The sequence below is a fragment of the Schistocerca serialis genome, chromosome 4 (assembly GCF_023864345.2).
Source record: "Schistocerca serialis cubense isolate TAMUIC-IGC-003099 chromosome 4, iqSchSeri2.2, whole genome shotgun sequence".
In the NCBI taxonomy this organism is placed as follows: domain Eukaryota; kingdom Metazoa; phylum Arthropoda; class Insecta; order Orthoptera; family Acrididae; genus Schistocerca; species Schistocerca serialis.
The window spans coordinates 568,882,651-568,907,374 of NC_064641.1; positions in this window are offsets into that span (position 1 = coordinate 568,882,651).

Below are 24,724 nucleotides of genomic sequence, written 5' to 3' on the forward strand. Positions count from 1 at the left end.
AAAACTTGCCTCCAATTGAAATCCATACACGAATGAACGCCGTGTACGGTAATGATTGTGTAGACACCAGAAATGTGTTACTTTTGGTTGTTCGGTCTCGTCATAAAGGAAACGATTGTGCTAGCATCAACGTGTGTGACAGAGCTTGGTGTGCTTACGAACCTTAAAGAATATCTTCGAGAAGCACTTTGATAGTGATGAAGGGGTGAAAGCAAGATGAGTTTGCGGTTCCGTCAGCAAAATGAAACATTCGATGGTGATAGTTTCAACGAACTGATCTCTCAACGAGAGAAATGTGTTTGTCATCAGGGTGACTGTGTTGAGAAATAAATGTTGTCAAAAATGAACATGAACAGTCACAACGGCAAGGAACTCTTCTTTTTATGAGGTCACCAGTTTAGTTATGTTTTCGACTGAACAGGCTCTACGACTCCACGAACGCTAACTGCTGAACAGTTAGCTTTCTTGGAGTCGTAGCGCCCGCTCCGTTTCCCAGCTACCGTGTACCATCGTGTTGTGACGTCTGAAGATAGTCTAAAACAGACCGAAACAGGTAACCTCATAAAAAAGAGGAAGTTTCTTGCAGTTGTGACTGTTTATGTTCATTTTTAAGTAGTAAGAAAACCACTGTTCTCCAAGAGAAATGTTCCCAAAAAATTACTAAGTAAATATGCAGACATGAAAATAAAGAGGCACAACATTAATATTTTTTTTCATTTAAGCAGCTTTATTAGTTTCAGCATAAATTACCCGGAAACCTTTCTTTAGCACGGCCTGGAATTTACAACCGTAGATAAATCTTTGAAATGATGTGTGAAGTAAAAAACTTATATACACAACACTCAAGTCCTCAAGTTAAATTTTAGGGTCGTAACTAACCGATTACTGCCAGTTCATCATCGCATCAAAAGAGCACGGCAACGTCTCCGTGGCAGTCACAAATGTTTTCGTATGAAGTGCCAATATTCAGACCAGTGTAAGTTAAGGGAAGCATACGCATAGCTCTGATATGTTGTCTCTGATAATTCAACCTTTACTTCGACCGCGGAAGGTGTTTGGTATTCCAGCAGCTCGCCACTACAATCGGTAGCCTGCGACGGCGGACGAGTGTATCCGTCGTTGGTCGCTGATTGACTGCCCTCGTGGGTCACGGCGCATGACGCGACCTTCTCGTGCTACGCTGCTGCCCTCTTACCAGTCGCCGTAGGAAGCTGCTAAAGGCGACGAGAGTTGAAAGACTACAGTGGTATTCTTAAACTGAGGGAATTAATATCGTGTAGCTCCACAGTTTCGGCGACGGCCATTGGTTCTGTTACTCAGGACGAAATAATCTGAGAGAGACGCATGCATTTTTATATCTATTAAAATACGCTAAATAACTAACGTAACATCGAATATGCAGCCGAATATACTTACGTGAGCAAAAATACGGTATAATTAAATGTGTAAATGCTAACGTTTTCGCCTTTTCACAGAATGTGTAGACATTGTGAAATGATTAGTTATTTTACTTTGAACATTAGTCACACTGAATGTCCTATTCAGTCTCAAAATACGTATTCAGAGGAAATATCAGAGCGCGCTAAAAAGTAATCCTTCCAAAAATTTTTGATTGAAAAACCTTAACTCATTTTAAATTAATCAACATTTTACACCATTACTCTTCCTGTCTACATGTTTATTACTCGACATAGTCACCCAGGCGATGAAATCATTACTCCCAATGAGAGAACATATAGTTGAAACGAAACTTCCTGGCAGATTAAAATTGTGTGCCGGACCGAGACTCGAACTCGGGACCTTTGCCTTTCGCGGGCAAGTGCTCTAGCAGCTGAGCTACCCAAGCATGACTCACGCCGCGTCCTCACAGCTTTATTTCCGCCAGTACCTCGTCTCCTACCTTCTAAACTTTACAGAAGCTCTCCTGCGGAAGTAAAGCTGTGAGGACGGGGCGTCAGACATGCTTGGGTAGCTCAGTTGGTAGAGCACTTGCCCGCGAAAGGCAAAGGTAACGAGTTCGAGTCTCGGTCTGGCACACAGTTTTAATCTGCCAGGAAGTTCCATATCAGCGCACACTCCGCTGCAGGGTGAAAATCTGATTCCGAATATAGTTGATATCGTCACTGCAGAATGTTTGACTTTTATGACGGAGCCACAATCTCACCTCTACTTGCACAGTTTCATCACTGTCACAGTAAATCGTCGAAGGTGAAAATCGGATGGGGACGAGGTTATACTGTATGGAGGATGATAGATAACAGTGAACACAAGACGTCGGAATGCTGCGCATGTAGCAGCTCTCGGGTGCCTCTGGCTGGCATTGTCATGCTGAACGAGAGGGTTTCCATGTGTGGACGAACTTTTCGAAATTTGAACTCGATTACAGCATGCTGTTTCCCGCTCACCGACATAGTTTCGTTATACTTCGCTCTGTTACACGCGAAGTGGAAATGTCGACTAATATGCATGACATGTAACCCCACAATCGATATCGATAACGTAACAAAAAATTCGGAAGCATTAAATTTTCGGCACGCACTGGTAATTTCGGAAGGACAGCAATTAACCACTTGACCAAAGCTGCAAATGAGGAGTACAATAGCGAATCCAGTAGAACTGAAATGGCGCGGGATTAACAGAGCGGTCACAGGCGCTGCAGTCATGGAGTGCGGGGCTGGTCCCGGTGGAGGTTCGACTCCTCCCTCGGGCATGGGTGTGTGTGTTTTTCGTTAGGATAATTTAGGTTAAGTAGTGTGTAAGCTTAGGGACTGATGACCTTAGCAGTTAAGTCCCGTAAGATTTCACACATATTTGAATATTTCTGAAAACTGAATTGTGAAAGTATTTTTGTTTCCACTTCTATTTTGGCAATTCTTCGTTACTGACTCTTAGTAAAAATAAAATAACCTAAAAATGTATTTTATACAAACAACAACAAACTTTATTCTTCTTCAGCATATTTGTTGTGTACCAGCATACTTATTGCTTCAACTGACAGTGATAAAGTTTCAGTCTTACCTCTGTTTATCCCTGTCTTGTCTCCGGAAGTATTGGTCGTTCATTTTTATTGGTATAGTATAGTAATACATTTCCTCTACCCCACGAATCCATTTTTTTCAATTGCTTATGTGCGATATCACAGCTTATGTTTTTGAATGGGAGTCTACTTTCTTTCAGTGTCTCATTCTCTTAACATTTTCCGCAGTTCAAAAACTTCATTTCAGCTATTATGAGCTTTGAAACTTCCTGGCAGATTAGAACTCTGTGCCGGACCGAGACTCGAACTTGGAACCTTTGCCTTTTGTGGGCAAGTGCTCTACCGACTGAGTTACCGAAGCACGACTCACTACTCGTCCTCACAGCTTAACTTCCGCCAGTACCTCGTCTCCTACTTTCCAAACTTCAAAGGAGCTCTCCTACGAAACCTTACAGAACTTAGACTCCTGGAAGAAAGGATAATGCGGAGACATGGCTTAGCCATGAGCTTTGTTTTCACACCGTACTGTAACATACTAGAATTTAAACGGTTCATCCTTCGAAAAATATTATTAAGTATCAGTTCCCTGCGAAGAAAGCGATTACAGAAAATAAATCATCTTACTTACTGTCCAACGTCAGTTTCTTATTAGAATAATAATGAATGTTTTCAAGAAATCGATTCAATTTAGCACTGAAATTGTTATGTTGTCATTTTTTTCCACCTAAGAACTCTAAGCCATCACATCCGTTGGGTTTAATATGTCGCTGAAATACTTGGACCGCATTGAGTGGAACAAGCTTTGTAAAATACCTATCAGCATTTGTTATCATAAAATACTCGTAGTCGAAAGTCATGGGGCAGCGATAGGCACCTTTAAATTTGGCGGTAGTCTAGGGTACACAAGGTGTGTAACGGAACTGAAATGATGGTGGGCTGACAGTAATTTGGAGCCCGCGCGTCGGAAACGGGCGCGCTGGTGTGAGACTGCCAGGGAGTACACCCTGATGCCATCTATTGGCGAAACTGGGAATTGGTGCTACCTGTCAGACAATGCACTAAGCTCTCCGAGTCAAATGTATTCTTTTTCGTGGTAATTATAAGTTATTACTGTATGATTTAATGTTATAATGCGCTAGTAGTAAATTATTATGACTGGTATGAACTCCAGGGTAATAAATACAAATATTCTTAAATACTAAATGATTTCGGTGAGAAGGTGGTAGGGGAACGCCCCCACTCATGGTGATACGAGCGTAGCTAGTGGTAGCTGGAGACACAGGGACTGAACAATGAAATGGCCTGGGGAGTGTTGACGTGATCGGATGTGCGTAACTGTGCTCACGCAAAAGTGATTGTGCAACAGCGAAGAGGCGAATATCGTCGCCGTTTGTGGAGTAGAACGCGACGAATGGATGTCGAAGCCGCCTCTATGCCACTGGGGCTGATTGTAAGAGTTCCTGCGCCCAGATTTTATGGCGGACGTGCAGTAGCTTATACGAGTGCTACAGCTCGTAGTTCCAGCCGCCATTAAGGGCATGAGGCGTGAAGAGCTGCGTTAGCCACATGCATCTCATCTCACCACCAGCACCGACACGTCTACCCAAGGCAAGACTGCTTGCAATTGTTAAGTCGAACTTTGTATACATGTAAAAGGAGAATACCAGTTTTCTTTTATGCAAGTGCAGAGGACAGAATATAGTAATGAGCAAAATTACGACGCATGTTGTTCGTTGTAAAGTGTAATAACCTCAAACATAGTGTAGTGAAATCAGACTGAGGCCACCATCGCCTCTTTCATTTACAATTCGTTTGGTTGTAGAATACTTTAGCGTATAAGAATGTTGAAAAGAGCAATGGTCACACCAGAATGAGTCGCCTATTTATAGTTACATAAATTTTTCTGAGTAACCTTTCAAGTAAAGTCACTTAACTAATTCTATATCAATTGTCCAAAGAGTAATATCCAAAATCATTAAATAAGTAGAAGGATAGAATTTTGTTAACCTAAGTTGCATAAATTGTCTTGGTGGTAATTACCAAGCCAACTCACAGAAATTGAGACAGTATTTGCTTTGTAGAATCACCTAGAATGATCAGAAATAGTAATATTCAGAATTAAGTTTAAATTCAACTCAAGTCGTTTCACTTTGAAACGAGCCAAACAATTGATTTATTCTTTTGCTCCTTCAGAGCTGGCGACCGTAGTTATAACTATTTTCAGGGGGATTCGACGGTACGTCTGCTGCTCTCGTCGTGCTGATAGGATTATCCACTGCTGCTAGCAGTGGTGATTGGATACATAAGCTCACTACCAAGTTAAGTGGGTCAGGTAGGCAGTGTTACCGTGTGAACTGTAGGGCACTGTCGGCCGTGGATCGAACCCGTTCAATCATCACAGCTCTTTGGCAAATAGTCCGGTTAGGAGTGTACTAATCATTAGGTAAATACTGGCGAGTAACGGTCAAAATGTATACGCAAGTGAATTTAGCAAGGTCCATGAAGCACCTAGTTAATGTGGTGGAATGGCGAGGGTAGGAGTGGAGTAAAAGTGAGCTAAGCTTGTGGCAGCTGTGCTGTATTCAAAGATTAATAACGTGAACTCGCTACTACCTCTTACCATTAGGACTGAGCTATTTACGGTTAAAATACGTAGCAGTAAGTGCAAAGGCGTGACAGCTCCAAGTCCGTATTGGCTTTATACATACGGAAGTAGGAAGCGGATCATTCCGTCAGTGGAGGGGGTTAAAACAACCGAGTCAGTTGAGAACATACCCCATTTACTGATGGAAAGATTCGGCGGTTCGGTCGCAGGTGCAAAAAGGCAGCAAAAGCTGTCGTTTCACACACGTGAAACGGTGGAGCTAGAAGCATGGGATACTGCATTTCGAAAATCGTTAAGTATATCCGTATTTCGAGATCCACAGTCTCGAGACTCTGCCGGAAATACTAAATTTCGGTCTTACATCTCACGGTGCACAACTCAGTAACGACCGAGACCAGCGGCGTTTGCGTAATCAGTGCTAACAGACAAGCAACATGTCGTGAAATAATCGCTCATCTCTATGTAGGATGTACTAATAACGTACTCATTAGGAGAGTGCTGCGAAATTAGGCGTCAGTAGGCTATAGCAGCAGTCGAACGACGAGTTTGCCTTTGCTAACAGCACCGTATCTCCTGCAGCCCCTCTCCTGGGATCGTGACAACGTTGGTTGGACCCTGGGCGACCGGAAACCCGTAGCCTACTCCGATGAGTCCCCATTTCAGTTGATAAGAGAAGATGATGGGATTCTAGCGTGGCGCGGATCCGGACCAATTTTTTTTTCAACAGGGCACTGTGTAAGGTGATGGTGGTTCCATAGTGGTGTGGCTTTTGTTTGTATTGAATGGGCTGGGTCCTCTGTTCCAAATTAAATGAGCATTGAGTGGAAATGGTCACGTTCGGCTACTTGGAGACCATTGGCAGCCATTCATGTACTTCATTTACCCAAACAACGATGAAACTTTTATGGATGACAATGCGCTGGGCTTCAATTACTTGGGATTCGTTAAGAAAACACTCCAGGCAATTCGGCAGAATCATTTGACCACCAAGACCGCCGAATGAGAATCCTGTTGAACGTTTGAGAGAGATAATCTAGAGGTCAGTTATTGCACAAAATTCTACACCGGCGACAGTTTAGCAGTTATGGGCGGCTGTAGAGGCAGCGCGTCTCGGTGTTTCTAGAGGGGCTTCCAGCGACTTGTTTAGTCCATGACACGTCGAACTGCCGCGTTAGGATATTAGGTAGTATTTCATGAATCGTGTAACCTAACTGTATACTGGTTACTGATGTCCATATTACAGCTGCTGATAATTCTTTTTCACTATTGTGAGTCGGTAGCACACTATTAGACTTACACCTCCCCATTTCACAACTAGTACCATTCACCAGTGCTGTACCTTCTCTGTTTAATTTTACATCTTTGTTCTACAAATCAGCAAAATGTACACTGAATTCAGCTTTTTGCTGTGTGTATGTCGTGACGATGTCTTCATATGGTACTCTGATGGTGGAACAACTTGTCCTACCGACAGAAGTGACATTTGATCAACTGCGAAGACCTTTGTTTTAACCTTTACCAGTTATCTGCGGAAGCTATGTTAATTAAATCGTAGAATTCATAATCAAAATATCCACGGGTATGCTGCCGGTCTATAGTGTCCAACGGGCACAATATTTCGGCGATCATACATGTCGCCATCATCAGGTGAACTGACGGACTGAGCTCCTGTGAATGTGCCGGCACGGAGGTCCGTACGCTATGGCTCCTCAGAGGGAACTGGGTTCGGTCGCGGCGGCGGCCGATTTAAATACCCTCCGCCCGCGGCGCGCTCCCTCCGCCGTCCGCGCCCCGCGCCACGGTCGCGCGGTGAAAGAGATTACGACGGTGTCTGAGATGACGTCGGTGTGACGGCTCTGTCCGCCGTGGTCGTCACAACTATACGTTTGCTCGATTTACTCTTGATTAACCCGATCGCGGGTTCCCAAGCCTTGCTAAGATTATAGCCACAGTCACGGTTTATGAGGTCGTCATTGGTGCGAATTTCGATGGCCTCTCTAACAACGCTGTCCCAGTATCTCGACGTCTGTACCAGAATCCTCGTGCGGTCATACTCCATGGCGTGATTTTCCGACAAACAATGTTCAGCGAACGCCGACTTGCTCGCATACATCAGTCGAGTGTGCCTCTGGTGTTCACGGCATCGATTCTCGACGGTACGCATCGTCTGACCAATATACGACTTGCCACATTGACACAGAATCTGGTACACGCCGGCCTTCCTCAAACCGAGGTCATCTTTGGCGCTCCCCACAGTGCACGAGTTTTATTTGGAGGACAAAACACAGTTCCGACCCGGTGTTTCTTCAGAATGCGGGCGATTTTCCCCGAGAGTGCGCCTGTGTATGGAATAAATGCTGTGCCTACCTCCTCCCTCGTGACTTCATCCATCTTAACAGGTTGTGCTGCAGTGGTTGGGCAGAGAGCACGTTGAATCTGCCACTCTGAGTACCCATTTTTTCGAAATACAGTTCTCAGATGTTCCAATTCCTGGGGTAGACTCTCTGCGTCAGAGATAGTGCGCGCCCTATGTACTAGAGTTTTAAGTACCCCATTCCTCTGTGAAGTGTGGTGGTAGCTGTCTGCGTGCAAATACAGATCAGTGTGCGTAGTCTTCCGATACACCCCATGACCTAGGTTGGGAGGGAGCGCGCCGCGAGGGGAGGGTATTTAAATCGGCCGCCGCCGCGACCGAACCCAGTTCCCTCTGAGCAGCCATAGCGTACGGATCTCCGTGCCGGCACGTGCACAGGAGCTCAGTCCGTCAGTTCACCTGATGATGGCGACATGCATGGTCGCCAAAATATTGTGCCCGTTGGACACTATAGACCGGCAGCATACCTGAGGATATTTTGATTATCAAATACGCCGGGAGAAACTCAAGAATTACAACGTAGAATTCATATTTATCGTCAGAGTGTCATGAAGAGGGTTTGTTTGCATCTAAAGCAAGACGTGGTAAATCAACAATGGCTGTCCAGTCTCGTCCCGATCAAAATGAAAGAGAGATTACTACGATTAATTTCATAATTTACAACGTTAGAATTGATTAAAAAATTATGAGTTTATTGATGGTAATCACAGACCTCATTCCAAGTTAACTACCAGTCACTGAACTAATTAAAGCATTTTATGCAGTAAGTTTTCTCCAGCCAAGAGTCCCAACGGTTTCTTGCCTGTTGGGATGATCTTTTATTGGCGGAGGTGAAGTAGCTCTCACCTTCTCCATTTAACGAACTTGAACAGTACGCAAGTGGGCGACAATTGACCAAATTTTGGATTATTAGTCCGCATGGGGGGTCTAGGTGTAGCGTCTTTTGTTCATAATCAAAACGCTTTCGGTCCCTGTTTCGAATGCCGCCGCTGCTTAAATGTTGATTAATAATAAGCATTGGTGGCCGAATACGTAAGGCATAAGAAGTCACCCCTCATCTTACCAACGGTGTTGTCAACGAGACCGGAGGTGCGGACAGAGATTCAGGGCACTCCCTTGTCCAAGGTGTGGGAAGCTACCCATAAAGGGCGAAGAATCAGCAATGATCAACGGCATGAGGATGCAGAAGGCAATGGAAACCACTGCTTTAAAGACACGCTACGTGTATCCACAGGACATGTGGCCTGTAATTGAAGTGTCATGATGTTCTCTCCAAAGATTCAGGAATAGTCTCTGATTCGGATCTCCGGGAGGGGACTGCCAAGGGAGAGGTTACCGAGAGGAAAGAAAATAATCAGCGGAAGTATAACGTTCTACGAGTCGGGGCGTGTAATGTCAGTAAACTTGAACGTGGTAGGGAAACCAGAAAATTTCAAAATGGAAATGCAAAGGCTCAAGCAATATATAGTAGGGGTCAGTGAAACGAAGTGAAAAGAAGATACGGAGTTTTGGTTAGCTGAGTATAAGGTAATATCAACAGCAGCAGAAAATGGAGTAACAGGAGAAGGATTCATTATGAATAGGAAGGTAGGGCAGAGAGAGTGTTTCGATGAACAATTCAGTGACAGGGTTGTTCTTATCAGAATCGACAGCAAACCAACACCGACAACGAGAGTTCAGGTATACATGCCGACGTCGTAAGGTGAAGATGAAGACATAGAGGAAGTGTATGTGGATATTGAAAGGGTAATACAGTATCTAAAGGGGGTGAAAATCTAATAATCATGGCACGCTGGAATGCAGTTACAGGGCAACGAGCAGAAGAAAAGGTTGCTGGAGAATATGAGCTTCGGACAAGATATGAGAGAGGAGAAAGTCTAATTGAGTTCTGTAACAAGTTTCAGCTAGTAATAGCGAATACTCTGATCAAGTACACAAGAGGAGGAGGTATACTTGCAAAAGGCCAGGCGACAAGGGAGGATTTCAGTTAAATTACATCGCGGTCAGACAGAGATTCCGAAATCAGACACTGGAATGTAAGTCGTACCCAGGAGCACATACAGACTCAGATCACAATACAGTTGTGATGAAGAGTAGGCTGAGGTTTAAGACGCTAGTCGGGAAGTATCAATACGCAAAGAAGTGGGATACAACGAATGACGAGATACGATTGAAGTTTAAGGCTATAAATACAGCATTAAAGAATAGCTCACCAGGCAGTAAAGTTGAAGAGGAATGCACGTCTCTAAAAAGGGACATCACGCAAGTTTAGAAGGAACACATAGATACAAATAAGGTAACTGCGAAGAAACTATGGGTAACAGAAGAAATAAATAGGAAGTGCAGGGAAGTTAAGACGAAATGGCTGCAGGAAAAATATTAAGTTGTGAAGACATGACATGGTTGCCGGAACGACAGACTCAGCATACACAAAAGTCAAAACAACCTTCGTTTACATTAAGTGCAAGGGTGGTAAAATGAAGAGTGGAACGGGAATTACACTGCTAAGCGGAGAGGTGGAAAGAATACATTGAAAGCAAAAGGTTTGTTTATAAATAAATCTATTACCGGTCACGATTTTTCGTTATTTTTCCCACGACGCGTTTCGGGAAATGATTCCCATTTTCAAGATTGTTTCTTGTGTGTGTTAAGCTATTTCTATTGATGTTGTCAATGTGTGAGAGTTTGCTTCATTTCGTTGACTTTTACTGCAATATATAACAAACAACCAACTAAAAAAGCGCGTGTTTCTTATATACTGCAGTAAAAGTCAACGAAATGAAGCAGACTCTCACAAATTGACAACATCAATAGAAATGGCTTAATACACACAACAAACGCACTTGAAAATGGGAAACATTTCCCGAAAGGCGTCGTGCGAAAAATAAAATAAAGAAAATCATGACTGGTAGCGAAAGATTTATTTACAAACAAACCTATTGTTTTCACAGTCGCAGGCATCCAAAGATAATTTATAATTGATCAAATCAGATTACACTGAAAGCCTCTATGAGGGGTAAGATTTGCCTGATGTTATAGAGGAAGAAACAGGTCTCGATTTAGAAGAGATAGGGACTCCAGTATTAAAATCAGATTTAAAAGAGCTTTGGAGGACAGAAGGGATAGACAACATTCCTCCATAAATTCTGAAATCGTCGGAGGAAGTGGCCACACAACGACTATTCACGTTGGTGTGTAGAATGTATGAGTCTGTCGACATACCATCTGACATTAGGAAAAGCATTATCCACACAGTTCCGAAGACAGCAAGAGCAGACAAATGCGAGAATTATCGCACAATCAGCTTAACAGCTCATGCACCCAAGTTGTTTACAAGAATAATTCACAGAAGAATGACAAAGAAAATTGAGGATGCGCTAGATGACGATCAGTTTGGCCTTAGGAAAACTAAAGGCACATCAGATTCAATTCTGACGTTGCGATTAATAATGTAAGAAGCAAGACACGGTTATGGAATCTGCCAACCTGGAAAAAGTGATCGACACTGTAAAATGGAGCAACATGTTCGAAATTCTGAAAAAGTAGGGATGAGCTATAGGGAGAGGCGGGTCATTTACAACATCTAAAACAACCAAGAGGGAATAACGAGAGTGGACGACCAAGAATGAAGTGCTCGTAGTAGAAAGGGTGTAAGACAATGACGTAGACTTTCACCCCTAGCACTCAATCTGTATAGCGAGGACGCAGTGATGGAAATAAATGAAAGGTTCAGGAGTGGAATTAAAATTCAAGTTGAAAGGATATCAATGAGACGATTCGCTGATGAAATTGCTATCCTGTGTGAAAGAGCAGAAGAATTACACAATCTACTGAACGGAACGAACAATCTAATGAGTATACAGATTGGACTGAGAGTAAGTCGGAGAAAGACGCATGTAATGAGAAGTAGTAGAAATGAGAAAAGCGAGAAACTTAACATCAGGATTGATGGTCACGAAGTAGATGGAGTTAAGGAATTATGCTACTAGGCAGTAAAATAACCAATGACGGACGGAGCAAGGACGACATCAAAAGCAGACTAGCTGTGGCAAAACGGCATTCCTGGCCAACAGAAGTCTACTTATTACTTATATCACTTATCGGCCTTAATTTGAGGAAGAAATTTCTGAGAATGTACGTCTGGAGTATAGTACTGTATGGCAGTGAATCATGGCCTGTGGGGAAAACCGGAAAAGAAGAAAATCGAAGTATTTGAGATGTGGTACTACAGACGAGTGTTGAAAATTATGTGGACTGATAAGGTAAGGAATGAAGAGGTTCTACGCAGAGTTGGAGAGGAAATTAATGGCAATTAATATGTCGAAAACACTGATAAGGTGACGGGACAGGATAATAGGACATCTGTTAAAATATGAGGGCATGACTTCCATGGTACTAGAGGGAGCTGTGGAGAGCATAAACTATAGAGGAAGACAGAGATTGGAGTACATCTAGGAAATAATTGAAATAATTGAGGACGTACGTTGGAAGTGCTACTCCGAGATGAAGAGGTTAGCACAGGAGAGGAATTCGTGGCGCGCCGCATGAAACCAGTCAGGAGACTGATAGACCGATGAAAAAAAAAATTCGAAATTAATTTGGAGTCAAATCTACATGGCGGAGCACTGCTTCCTCTCATGTTCTGTTACCTGGTACTAAGACAGTTCTCTCAATTTGTACGCCAAGGGGCTGTGCTGAGGCTGCAGCATCACCTCCACCTCCATCCCTTGTCATGCTGACTATGGGAAGGTTTTTGTGCCCATGGATCCACACTATGATGTGGCGGCCAAATTAACTTAAGTAGAGAGATAACTTTCTCCAACCCCTTTTTTATTGTAGATTCTCGACGTTTTGATAGAACATATTTTAGGTGTGCGGAAGGTACCACAGCTTTGATTCATAATTACCCTGGGAAGAGCCTTGTGTGTAGGTAGCCTGGTGGACTGACTTTTTTGCAGTACGACGCTATCAGCAATTATATTGGTCGCTACCATGTGATCACGTTGCTTCCACTGCTAACATCCGGCATCACGATTTCTCTTATACAGTTCGGTAAGCTTCATTACGCTTCGGAACCCATAACTAACAGCTTTCCTTTCCCAAATTCTTCGCAGCTGAATAACTTCAGCTGTCTCTATGGACTGAACTCATCCACTTTTATTTGATCTAGTTTCTGTTTCATTATTGGTCCTAGAGACAGATTGCAATTGGGCAAATCACTAAGAGCTGTGAGTGGATCTGATAATACGCAGAGACAGGACTACCTCACACTTGTGTCTTATTTTTTTATTGTAAGAGGAATTAATTAATTTTATTGATTATAACTAATCTGAAGCTTGCGCTATGTCCCCTTTTCTTTTACTAAATCAAAAGTTTAAGCGATCAAACACTTGCACTTGCTGTAGGCGAAGAAGATTGATGTCTCCATAGTCTGTAGATTATACTATGAAGTGAAAAATAGTGAAAAGTAGTACATTCGCCTTTTCTACCGAACGTCGCAACATGCATATAAGTAGTTAACCGGGTCTACTGATGACTGTAAAGTTGAAGTAACGTGTGTGGACATGAATTTGGCCAAAACCATAAATTATACGATTTAATAATATACGAATATCATTAATCACCTCCATAGGTCAAAGCAACTTCGTTTTTAACGCCGTGTTATACTATAAGTAAAAGCAACTTCATTTTCTAAGGCCGTCTTACAGTGCACAATTTCCATTACAAGTGGCTGATTAAGTCTCTAAACTACATCTCTCTTACTGATTTTTGTGGCTTTAAATGTTCTCTGTGAGATCTGCTTTATTGTAACGTCCATCCCAAGTTCGACAGAACCTCCATTACAGAATCACAATGCGATTTGTGAAAAAGTGTCTCAGAAAACCATTTACAGGAGCCAATGTGGTTGGTTGGTTGGTTGGTTGTTTTGGGGGAAGAGACCAAACAGCGAGGTCATCGGTCTCATCGGATTAGGGAAGGATTGGGAAGGAAATCGGCCGTGCCCTTTGAAAGGAACCATCCCAGCACTGGCCTGGAGCGATTTAGGGAAATCACGGAAAACCTAAATCAGGATGGCCGGACACAGGATTGAACCGTCGTCCTCCCGAATACGAGTCCAGTGTGCTACCACTGCGCCACCTCGCTCGGTAGCCAATGTGGCACTACGCAGTTTCAACTAAGGATAATGGAAACCATGCAAATTGTGAAAGTGCTCCAACTTCAAATCGGACTAGACGGTTACAACTTCTGCACAATAGCGGGCAAAAAGCGTATCGAGCGAGCAGAGCAGCGGATGAATATGTTAAAGACAACAGCAGAAACACCATGGCCACGAAGCAGAAAGAGGTGGAGGACCTGCTTTTGGATCTGATTAGTGAATGGTCCAGGGATCGCTGACTAGAGGTGTGATTAACTTAACTACAACTGTAACAGAAAATTGTAAACCAGTGTTTCCTGGAAGCATATGTTTGAAATTGTTTGAAAACTCGATTTGAGGTCGGTACATACCGTTGCATGCATTAGTCTCATTCTGTGGGCACTGAAAATAACATTTGTTTGAAGACTTCACCATTTCGTCAGAATTTAATGATTTTCAGTTATCCTGCGTATGCTGGTCGTAAATTATTTTGGTACACTCCAGCCGATCGCCAATGTTCCGGCCCCAAGGGGTTCTACCACCCGGTGCACCGGCTACGGGGAGCGTTCGATGTGGAATTCAAAAAAAGATCACTTCACGGCCACAGTATAATAATTACATCATTTCGTCAGATTTAGCTTTACTTTATATTTTACTGAAGACAATTACGAAAGTCACTTCCTTTCATGTAGTCAGGTAGGTCTTCCCTTACTTACGATGGTTAGAATTTCCTGACATGAACTTACTGATCTATACCTTCCGCAAATGGCTACCTTAGTTTATCTGGAACTTACAGTTTATCGAACTTGCAATCGAGTAATTAAAGGTACAGGCAGCTGTACGAATTATTCTCATGCGAATGGAATTCCAAGTGAGATACAAATGACGTATACTGGCTTAGGATTAAGCAGTATGTGCATATTGGACCTTTTCTTCGAAATTCCAAGTGATTGTGTTAGAAAAGTGGTAATGTAATATGTGAGATTGATTTATGCTTATGAAGAGAGTTCCTGTAACGGGCTTGTCTTGCTGTTCCCATTGGAGTAAAGCAGGTTAAGACTGTTTTAGTGCAAGTTATCCTGTCTTCATACATGTATCGGGCTACTGTGTATTAGTGATCTACGACGGACACCCGAGGCTGTATCCAATGTGCAGCTCCAGAGGGCACCTGAGTGCTGAGTGCTCGCTGTGGCGCGTGGCCCGGCTGCCGCCCGGGGACGCGGTCGAGACCACGGCCAATGCTCATAGCATGCCGCTGACGTGTGTGGCCGCGGCCGACAGGCTAGCGCAACCATAACCTGTGACGCCAAACACAAACAGTATCCCGGGAATGGAAAGCACAGGCTGAAAAGTTTGAATTTAATGCTGAGTCAGGGTGCACATATTATAGGTATTCGACGCAAAATAGTACCTAAGAAATCCCCGATACTCGTACCGGATGACATAAACAGCATAGGAACGGGCATTAAGGCATCTGAATTTCATATTGCAACACATGGTAAGAATTAAAAACTAGTTTCTTAAGGCTTCTATTAATGGTTCTGTCAACTGTTGCAGTTATTTGTTAGGCGGCTAGTTTCGAGCCCTTACAGGTTCATTTTCAACCGGTAAGACTTCGAAACTAGCCACCTAATAAATAACTGCAACTGTTGAAAGCACCATTAATGAACGTTTTCAGCGATTTAAATTAACCTGCTGTTCTCTGTCAATGAAACGCTGGAATTAAAAAAGAACTGCTCATCCAGCAGCTGAAACGAAGGCTCCCAGACCGAGGCATGAATCATGTGGAATTGAGTTTAAGGAGAAACAAAAAATCCTCACATTTTCGATGCAATAAAATACATCGCTCATAATTCCGACAGTTGTCTGATCAAGGCAAACAATGGATGTCACCCCTCTCGCACCTCAAGTAAAAGAACAAACAGTGTCAAAAGCTCAACAGCTATAGATCTGCACTCCAAGAAGAAGGAAAACTGGAGACATGAAAATAAAACCTTAGGTACAACACGCTGGGTCACTGAAATGAAGACCGAAGAACAACATGAGACACAAATATGCAACGAGACAGTAGAAAGCTTAATTCCTACCAGACATGGTGATGGCAGCCTTCATATACTTAATTCAGAATCATTACTGCAGGCAGTGGACTATCAATCGTATACAAGTAAATGCAGGGGGCCCAGACGATTGGATACGATTGGACGTGAATTTATGCGTATAACCACACCGCTGCACGATGGAGCAACGTCCCAAAATGGCTCTGAGCACTATGGGACTCAACTGCTGAGGTCATTAGTCCGCTAGAACTTAGAACTGGTTAAACCTAACTAACCTAAGGACATCACAAACATCCATGCCCGAGGCAGGATTCGAACCTGCGACCGTAGCGGTCTTGCGGTTCCAGACTGCAGCGCCTTTAACCGCACGGCCACTTCGGCTGGCAGCAACGTCCCATACCCATAGTTCGCTTGCAGACGCGGAAGTGATAAGACGTGCTATGCGGTCGCTCTTCCGTGTGACGCTTGCGTTTACCTACTAGTGCACGCGCGTAACACCTTTCGGTTGGTACGGTTTTCTGTTAGGCACATTAACACCTGACATTACTATCGGTGACGGCAAGCCCCACCATGTATGGTGTGGTGTATGGAGAAGGGGGTGGTGACTTCGACGCCCCTATGGGACAACATCAACAACAACCACCTGCTTAGCGGCTACATCCAGATGCAGCACCCTTACCAGCTCCTCCAGGAACTACATTGGACAACACGACGGCTGTGATCAGCCACTCGTTAGCACTTGTTCGAGGAGAATCTGGAATACAGCCGGCAGAAGAGCATATGGATTTATCGGAACTGGATTTCTCCAGCTATTCCGCTACGAGAAACAAGCGACAAAGTGAGGTCAGTCTGGATTTAAGAAATTCCAAAACCTTCATAGCAGACGCTAATCAACTCTTACCTGTAACTGACGTTTCAAATGTAGCTGACCCCCCTGCAGCAACTGCTTCTGGGCTCACTCCTAACCAACATCCTGCAACTAACACCCCTCCTGTGGGACCTACACCTACTCCTAGGTCTCTCAACTTTTACAAATGGACAGATAGGGGACCATTCGTAGTTTACATGGAATGTTTGGACAAAAACTTAGGCCGCTTGCACCCTATGGCACTAGGGAAATTATTGCATATTTCCTTGCCAGAAGTGAAGAATTCTATACTTAACATCTCTTCAGCAGGAAAACAAAACTTAAGGTGGAACTAAACACCCCAGACAAGGCTAATTTCCTTGTTACCAGTGACGTATTAAAGTAAAAAAATGTAGAAGCTTACATTTCTTCCTTTGTTGTCTATAAGCTGAGAGTAATCAGGAAAGTAGACACCAACCTTGAAGAAGCGGAAATTTTGGAAGTCGTACAATCTCCCTTCTCTGTTGTAGGCGTTCGGAGGTTTACGAAGAGATATGGTAAAGACCAAACCGTTAAATTGAAGACCCGTTTGTTAACCTTCGACTCTCAAACCTTACCGGAAGCCGTGTCTATTCACGGAACAAGACGTCCCGTAGACCTTTATGTACCAACTGTCAGGCAGTGCTTTAATTGTCTTCGTTACGGGCACATCAGCAAACAATGTCGATCTCAGATGAGATGCATTAAATGTAGTGGTCCACATAATGTTGAATCCTGTGTCTCACCTATCACTATTTGCGCTCATTGCGGGGGACAACACGCATCCACGGACCGTTCCTACCCGGAATTCTATATACGGAGACGAGCTCAAGAATTAGCTGCATTCAACAAGATTGACTTCAGGGATGCGCTGTGTATTGCTCGTATGCCAACCTATGCATCCGTCACCGGGGTTCAACAACATCACTTGCCGGCTCCGATCATTCCTGCTCCAACAAATTTGAGGTCTCCGGACTTTCACAACCAACAACCCTTCCCGTCGCTGCCCGCCGCAAGCATGCAGAGTCAACAACGCGGAAATGGGGACGCAACTCAGTGTGCAACTGTGCCCCAGCAGACACACTTCGCTTACCGACCTCCCCGGCGGCAGCCGCAAGTAAGTAACCGAAGTAACGTTCGTGAGTGGTCTCAGTACCGCAGCCTGTTATATCCCATGCAACATTCATTCACTCGTATCAACCAAAATCCATACCAGCCTGCTGCTCACAGATTAGCAACCCCACAAGCGCCGAATAAACGACAGCCTCAAGGTCATGCTGAACTTATAGATAAGATAATAAATGTGATTATATTGTCATGCAAAACATGAGACAAAATAGTGCTATGAAAATTTCCGATATCCGGCACCTCGTTACTGACATCTTTCAATCTCTCTCTCCCTAAATTATGGCGGCTTTAAAAGTATTGCAGTAGAATGCGAGATCGGCTAATTCTAATACAGAAAGCTTGCAACTAGAGCTGTTCGTAAGTCAGCCTGATATCGTTCTGTTATGTGAAACTTGATTCACGTTCGAACGAACTGTTCGCTCTCAAAATTATTCTACAGTAAGGGAAGACCGTCTCGATTCGTGGGGCGGCGTAGCTATACTGGTAAAAACTTCGCTGCCTCATCGACCACACCCGTTAAACGTACCTGTCACCAACCTTGAATTAGTTGCTGTGGAGAGGAGGGAGGAGAAGATTAGTGTGTAACGTCCCGTCGACAATGAGGTCACTAGAGACGGAACGCAAGCTCGAGTGAGGGAAGGATGCGGAAGGAAATCGGCCGTGCCCTTTCAAAGGAACCATCCCGGCATTTGCCTGAAGCGATTTAGGGAAATCACGGAAAACCTAAATCAGGATTGCCGGAGACAGGATTGAACCGTCGTCCTCCCGAATGCGAGTCCAGTGTGCTAACCACTGCGCCACCTCGCTTGGTAGTTGCTGTGGAGATACGAACTGCCCACAAAACCTTTACAGTTGTCTCGTTGTATAACGCTCCCCACCACACTATCGTGGAAGATGACTGGAGACAATTAATAAGTCAGCTTCGTCCTCCCTTTATCGTAGCTGGAGACGTGAATGCCCACCATGTAGCGTGGGGAGGAGACGTGACAGACAGGAATGGCAGGACCTAGTGATACTCAACGATGGGTCTCCTGCTATGATAACTTCACCTCTCCGTAGACCCTCCGCAGTTGATGTAACTCTTTGCACCCCCTGCTTTACTGAAATATCTAATTGGTGCGTTAAAAAGGATTCAGTGGTATCCGATCATCTCCCAATAGAGATTCACATTAACATCAACGTTGATACTACGCACATCTGTTACTCTACTAGTACGTGGAAAATCAAGGAAGCCACTTGGGCCTCTTACAAGGAAACGGTTCGGCGGGCACTCGCAAATCCGAGACGTGACTTACGGGACGAAGATGCACACCCAGTTTTACTAAATGTAATAAACGTCGCAGCTGGCATCAGCATCCCTAAGAAAAAAGAGTTTACAGTAAAGAAGCACCGTTCTCCTCCTTGGTGGAATTCTGAATGCTCTCGGGAAGTTGCGAAGCGACGACTCGCCCAGAAAACCTATCGTCAGAATCCTTCATTGACAACTTCTTGGCTGTGCAAAAAGTGAATGCGCGAGTGGACAAATTCCAGAAGAAAACCAAGAAGGACAGTTGGAAACAATTTTGCCTGTCCGTAAATCATGAAACCAGAATGGCAAGGATATGGCATAAAATAAAAGCATTTAGAACAAGAAGACTGACTTCCCCCCCTCCTGCTACCACGGGCTGGTTAGAGGAATTCATAGATACAATCGCTCCTCCCACGGTGCCATTTTTAAACCATCGGTTCCCTGCTGAAAAAGACCACTATCATGTTTTCCTTAGTCCTTTCTCTAAAGAAGAACTCAACGAAGCTATTAAAGAATCGAGCGACAGTTGCCCTGACATTGATCATATACACTACTCTATGCTTGCACACCTACCTATAGAAGCAAAAGACTTTCTCTTGAACATTTTTAATCAGTACTGGATGAAGAAAGACCTCAAATCAACATGGAAGACGCAAGTAATAATTCCAATTCTCAAAAGTGGTAAAGATCCAAATGTCGGTTCTAATTATAGACCTATTGCCCTGTCATCTTGTGTTGCAAAAACGCTGGAACGAATGGTAAAAAGTAATTTGTTGCCTCTAAGTCAATACGGCTTCAGAAAAGGCAAAGGGACCATGGATAACCTGTTTTTGCTTAATATGGATATCACGTCAGCCTTTCAAACGAAATAGACAGTAGTGGCAGCTTTTCTTGACGTTAAGGGTGCATATGATCACGTACAAATACCAATACCCTTGGACAAGCTGGCAGGATTCGGAATTCCTTCACGGATGATCTACGGTATTAGTATCCTGATTACTCAAAGAATGATCTACGTCCGTTTCAAAGGTACCATGATCGGACCTTCTTAGGTCTCCCAGGGCTTGCCGCAAGATGCAATTTTAAGTCCTCTTCTGTATACTCTATATTCGCACGACCTAGAATGCATACTTACTCTCTCCACAAAAATCCTACAGTATCCTGATAATATATGTGTTTATTCTACTGCTGCTTCATATCTTCAGGCCATAAAGGCATTAACCACAACCATCGCACACATCGATAAGTGGCTCTCTTTCAATGGGCTGGAGATCTCGGCTGAGATATCAGCAGTCGTTCCCTTCTCCAAGTCGACGACAGCTCGCACGGAAGATCACATTACCTGTGGCAAATACACCTTCCAAATAAAATCTCACGTTCGATTTCTGGGGATGATTTTTGACTCTCGGTTAAACTGGGCGCCCCACATCCTATCCACCATTACCAAGTGTGAAGAAGGTTTAAATGTAATCAGATCACTCACTCGTGTCTGGTGGGGAGGGATAATTCGATCTCGATTAGACTATAGCTGTCAATTCTACCACACTGCGTCAAAGATTCATCTCTCCAAACTAGATACTCTTCAATATAGAGCCATTCGTACCTGTCTTGGAGCCATGCGATCTACGCCCACAAACGCCCTTTTAATAGAAGCAGGGGAGATGCCCTTGAGCATTAGGCGCCAAATGCTATCGGACAAATTTTACATTCAAGGCATGGCCATTATGGACTGTTCCGTCTATCGAAGTAGAGACTGCATTTATCGACTGTGGATTGCATCCCACAGAAGGAATAAAGTGCCAGCCGTTTGTGCCAGCTTTGACACTTGGTCACCTGTCATACATTCTATACGGCGTTCAGCGCATCTACCTGTTTTTGAATATGATTTGCAAACGCTCTGCTCCCAGATCCCAGCCCATTATTTAAGTATGACCTGGCTGGACAGTACTAATGTCAACGTTGACTTCAATCGTCTCGTTCAAGCACAATGGCTGGGTTTTCTCTGTGTATATACCGATGGCTCCAAAATTCCGCAAGAAGAGTGTATAGGATGCGCTTTTTTCTGCCCTCAGATCCAGATCCGCAAAACTTTCAAACTGCCTACGAGCACTTCTATTTTTACAGCGGAGACAGTGGCAGTTTTGGAAGCACTTAAGTTCGTCTCTAGCACTTCCTTCCCCAAGATATTGATACTATCTGACTCGCAAAGCGTTCTTAAAAACATTCAGTACAGTCGATGGAACAAAACAACCAACAGTTATATCCTGAATGTGATTTTCCAATTCAATTCAATTTTTAAAACATTATGTACAAAACTCTAACAGTTAAGCTTTTTATTCTTGTAAATATGCATTTCTGTCTTTGTTTATTCAATTATGTGTACATTGTCACTATGTGTTGCCGATGGCTAAATTCAGTACACACTCAAAGGCCAAATAAACTAAACAAAACAAAACAAAAAATACGTCCCATACAACCGGCCGAACCTTGGGGCACATTTTCATGATCATCACACCAGACAGAGTTGGCAACAGGCCAGTCCGATAGCGGCACTATGTAGCCGCGCAGGTCAACTAATCTGTCAGCGGACGTTACTTTGTGGGGGGAGCCCTCAAGTCTATGCTGTATCGCAAAAGTCCTCATAGTTTTCAAGATATTCAGCAGAACATTTCGGATCACACTGCAGAAATTCCAGAAGTCCAGCTTCGATCATACTTCAGTAACGTGCCAGAAGTGACAAGTGATGAATGTAGGTAGCTTTCAACGTCTACTATAATTATGTTAGCACTGTATTTACTTTCCCCTGTTTCTTTCTTGGTTTTCCTCTGGAATTTGTCCACGCGCGCATTCACTTTTTGCACAGCCAAGAAGTAGTCAATGAAGGATTCTGACGTTAGGTTTTCAGGGCGAGTCGCCGCTTCGCAACTTCCCGAGAGCATTCAGAATTCCACCAAGGAGGAGAACGGTGCTTCATTATTGTAAACTCTGTCCTCGCGGCCAATTTTATTTGCCCCACCACGTAGTAACGAATACTCTGCAAGTATTAACTCGAAAGATGGAGCAAACATTTAACACATGACATTAAATACCAATAGAATTCGAAATCCACATACAATATTTCCTCTAAAAGATTTCCTGTATGACCCTAACAACGATTTTGTTGTGTTACGGGATGTAATGGTCCCAGACCTTAGGACAGCAAATCTTATAAAGTTTTAACAGTGGCAACCGAATGTGAGTGAACCACTGCAGTTTTAGCAAGAGGTTGTAAATCTATGGACAATGTGCAATTCTTAGAGACAGGATGACGTATATTCTTTAAATTTCTTAATGTAGAATTCGTGGATATTTACGTCACCTCTGGCAGCAGCCCAAAGACAGCCGGAGTAATTTATTTTAGGACTCAAATGCTTCAGTTACTACAAAATGTCTGAAATAGGCCTAATAATTCAGACTTTTAAGAAGGAAAGATCAAATGACTAATTTCTATTTTTCACATAAATGTCCGATTTTGTCAGAAACAAATATCCGCAAAATGCCTCACAAATAAAATATCCCACTACTGTTAAGCTTACTTTAATTTCAAATTCATCGGGAAGTAGAAGGGACGCAATTTATACGTCACCAGTTTTAACACGTTGTATTTTAGCAGTAAGATCATTAGCAAATAGTTTTCATTCCACTGCGGAGTAAGGTACATTATAAATTTAATTAGGCACAACATATATTGTGACCGTGATTATGAAAATTTAAAGATAGAATCAAATGGTTCAAATGGCTCTGAGCACTATGGGACTTAACAGCTTTGCTCATCAGTCCCCTAGAACTTAGAACTACTTCAAGCCAACTAACCTAAGGACATCACACAACACTCAGTCATCACGAGACTGAGAAAATACCTGACCCCGCCGTGAATCGAACCTGGGAACCCGGGCGCGGGAAGCGAGAACGCTACCGCACGACCACGAGCTGCGGACCAGGATAGAATCCACGAATATGTAGCAGTAGACATAAAGCTACAAAACACCGTGCATACCTTCATCCGATCAGAAGGAAAATATAAAATGGTGGACAATACTGGAAACATAAACGGAGGTAATCATTAATTACATATGGAAAAGAGAAAATGAAACTAAGAAGTAACAGAGTAGCATTATTCCTGCTTAAGAGACAAACATAGTGATCAAGTTTTAACTGCTGACCAGTTCACAAATATATAAAAAAGTGAAAGCAAATCTAACAAACTGAAAGAAGACGCTTCAGCGTTTTTAAGCAAAATGCAGATCACTCTCCAGCAATGAAGAAGAACAGGCCTCACTGTACCTTTCACTGAAGCCGATAAAGAACGAAGATATCGTGATTGGATTATGTGATGAAAATGAGGTAATACTGACAGAACAAAAGAATTAGTTCATGAAATTCAACACGTTTATAAGCAATTATATGCTCGAATATCTGATGTGGTGCGATCATTAGAAGTAACTGGTCCAAATGTAATACCAGTGGAACTTTATAGAAGTTATTCAAATGTGACGGAGATAAGTTGACCGATGCAGTTAACGAAGTCATCACTACCATCAGACTTCGAATATAGTGTGATGGCATTAGTACCAAAAGGCCGTGGAACTGACGTAAACGGAACTTGACCTATACTTTTACTGAATGCAAACTACAAAATAGCTGTACGAGCAATAAAAGACCAACTGATCACGATAACACAGAAGGTGACAGAAAACGGAAAAGCAGCCTTCCGTGAACATAGTATCAAAAATGACTCTGAGAACTATGCGACTTAACTTCTGAAGTCATCAGTCCTCTAGAACTTAGAACTACTTAAACCTAACTAACCTAAGGACATCACACACATCCATGCCCGAGTCAGAATTCGAGCTTGCGTCTGTAACAGCAGCGCGGTTTCGGTCTGAAGCACCTAGAACCGCTCTGCCACAGCGGCTGGCTAAAAAAAATGGTTCAAATGGCTCTGAGTACTATGGGACTCAACTGCTGAGGTCATTAGTCCCCTAGAACTTAGAACTAGTTAAACCGAACTAACCTAAGGACATCACAAACATCCATGCCCGAGGCAGGATTCGAACCTGCGACCGTTGCGGTCTTGCGGTTCCAGACTGCAGCGCCTTAACCGCACGGCCACTTCGGCCGGCAGCGGCTGGCTAACATAGTACTCTAATCGTCAGAGAATACACAGACATCTCAATATTCGCAGTGAGTAACTCTAAAGGAAACTTTGGTTTTACCGGTTTAGCCAAACTGCT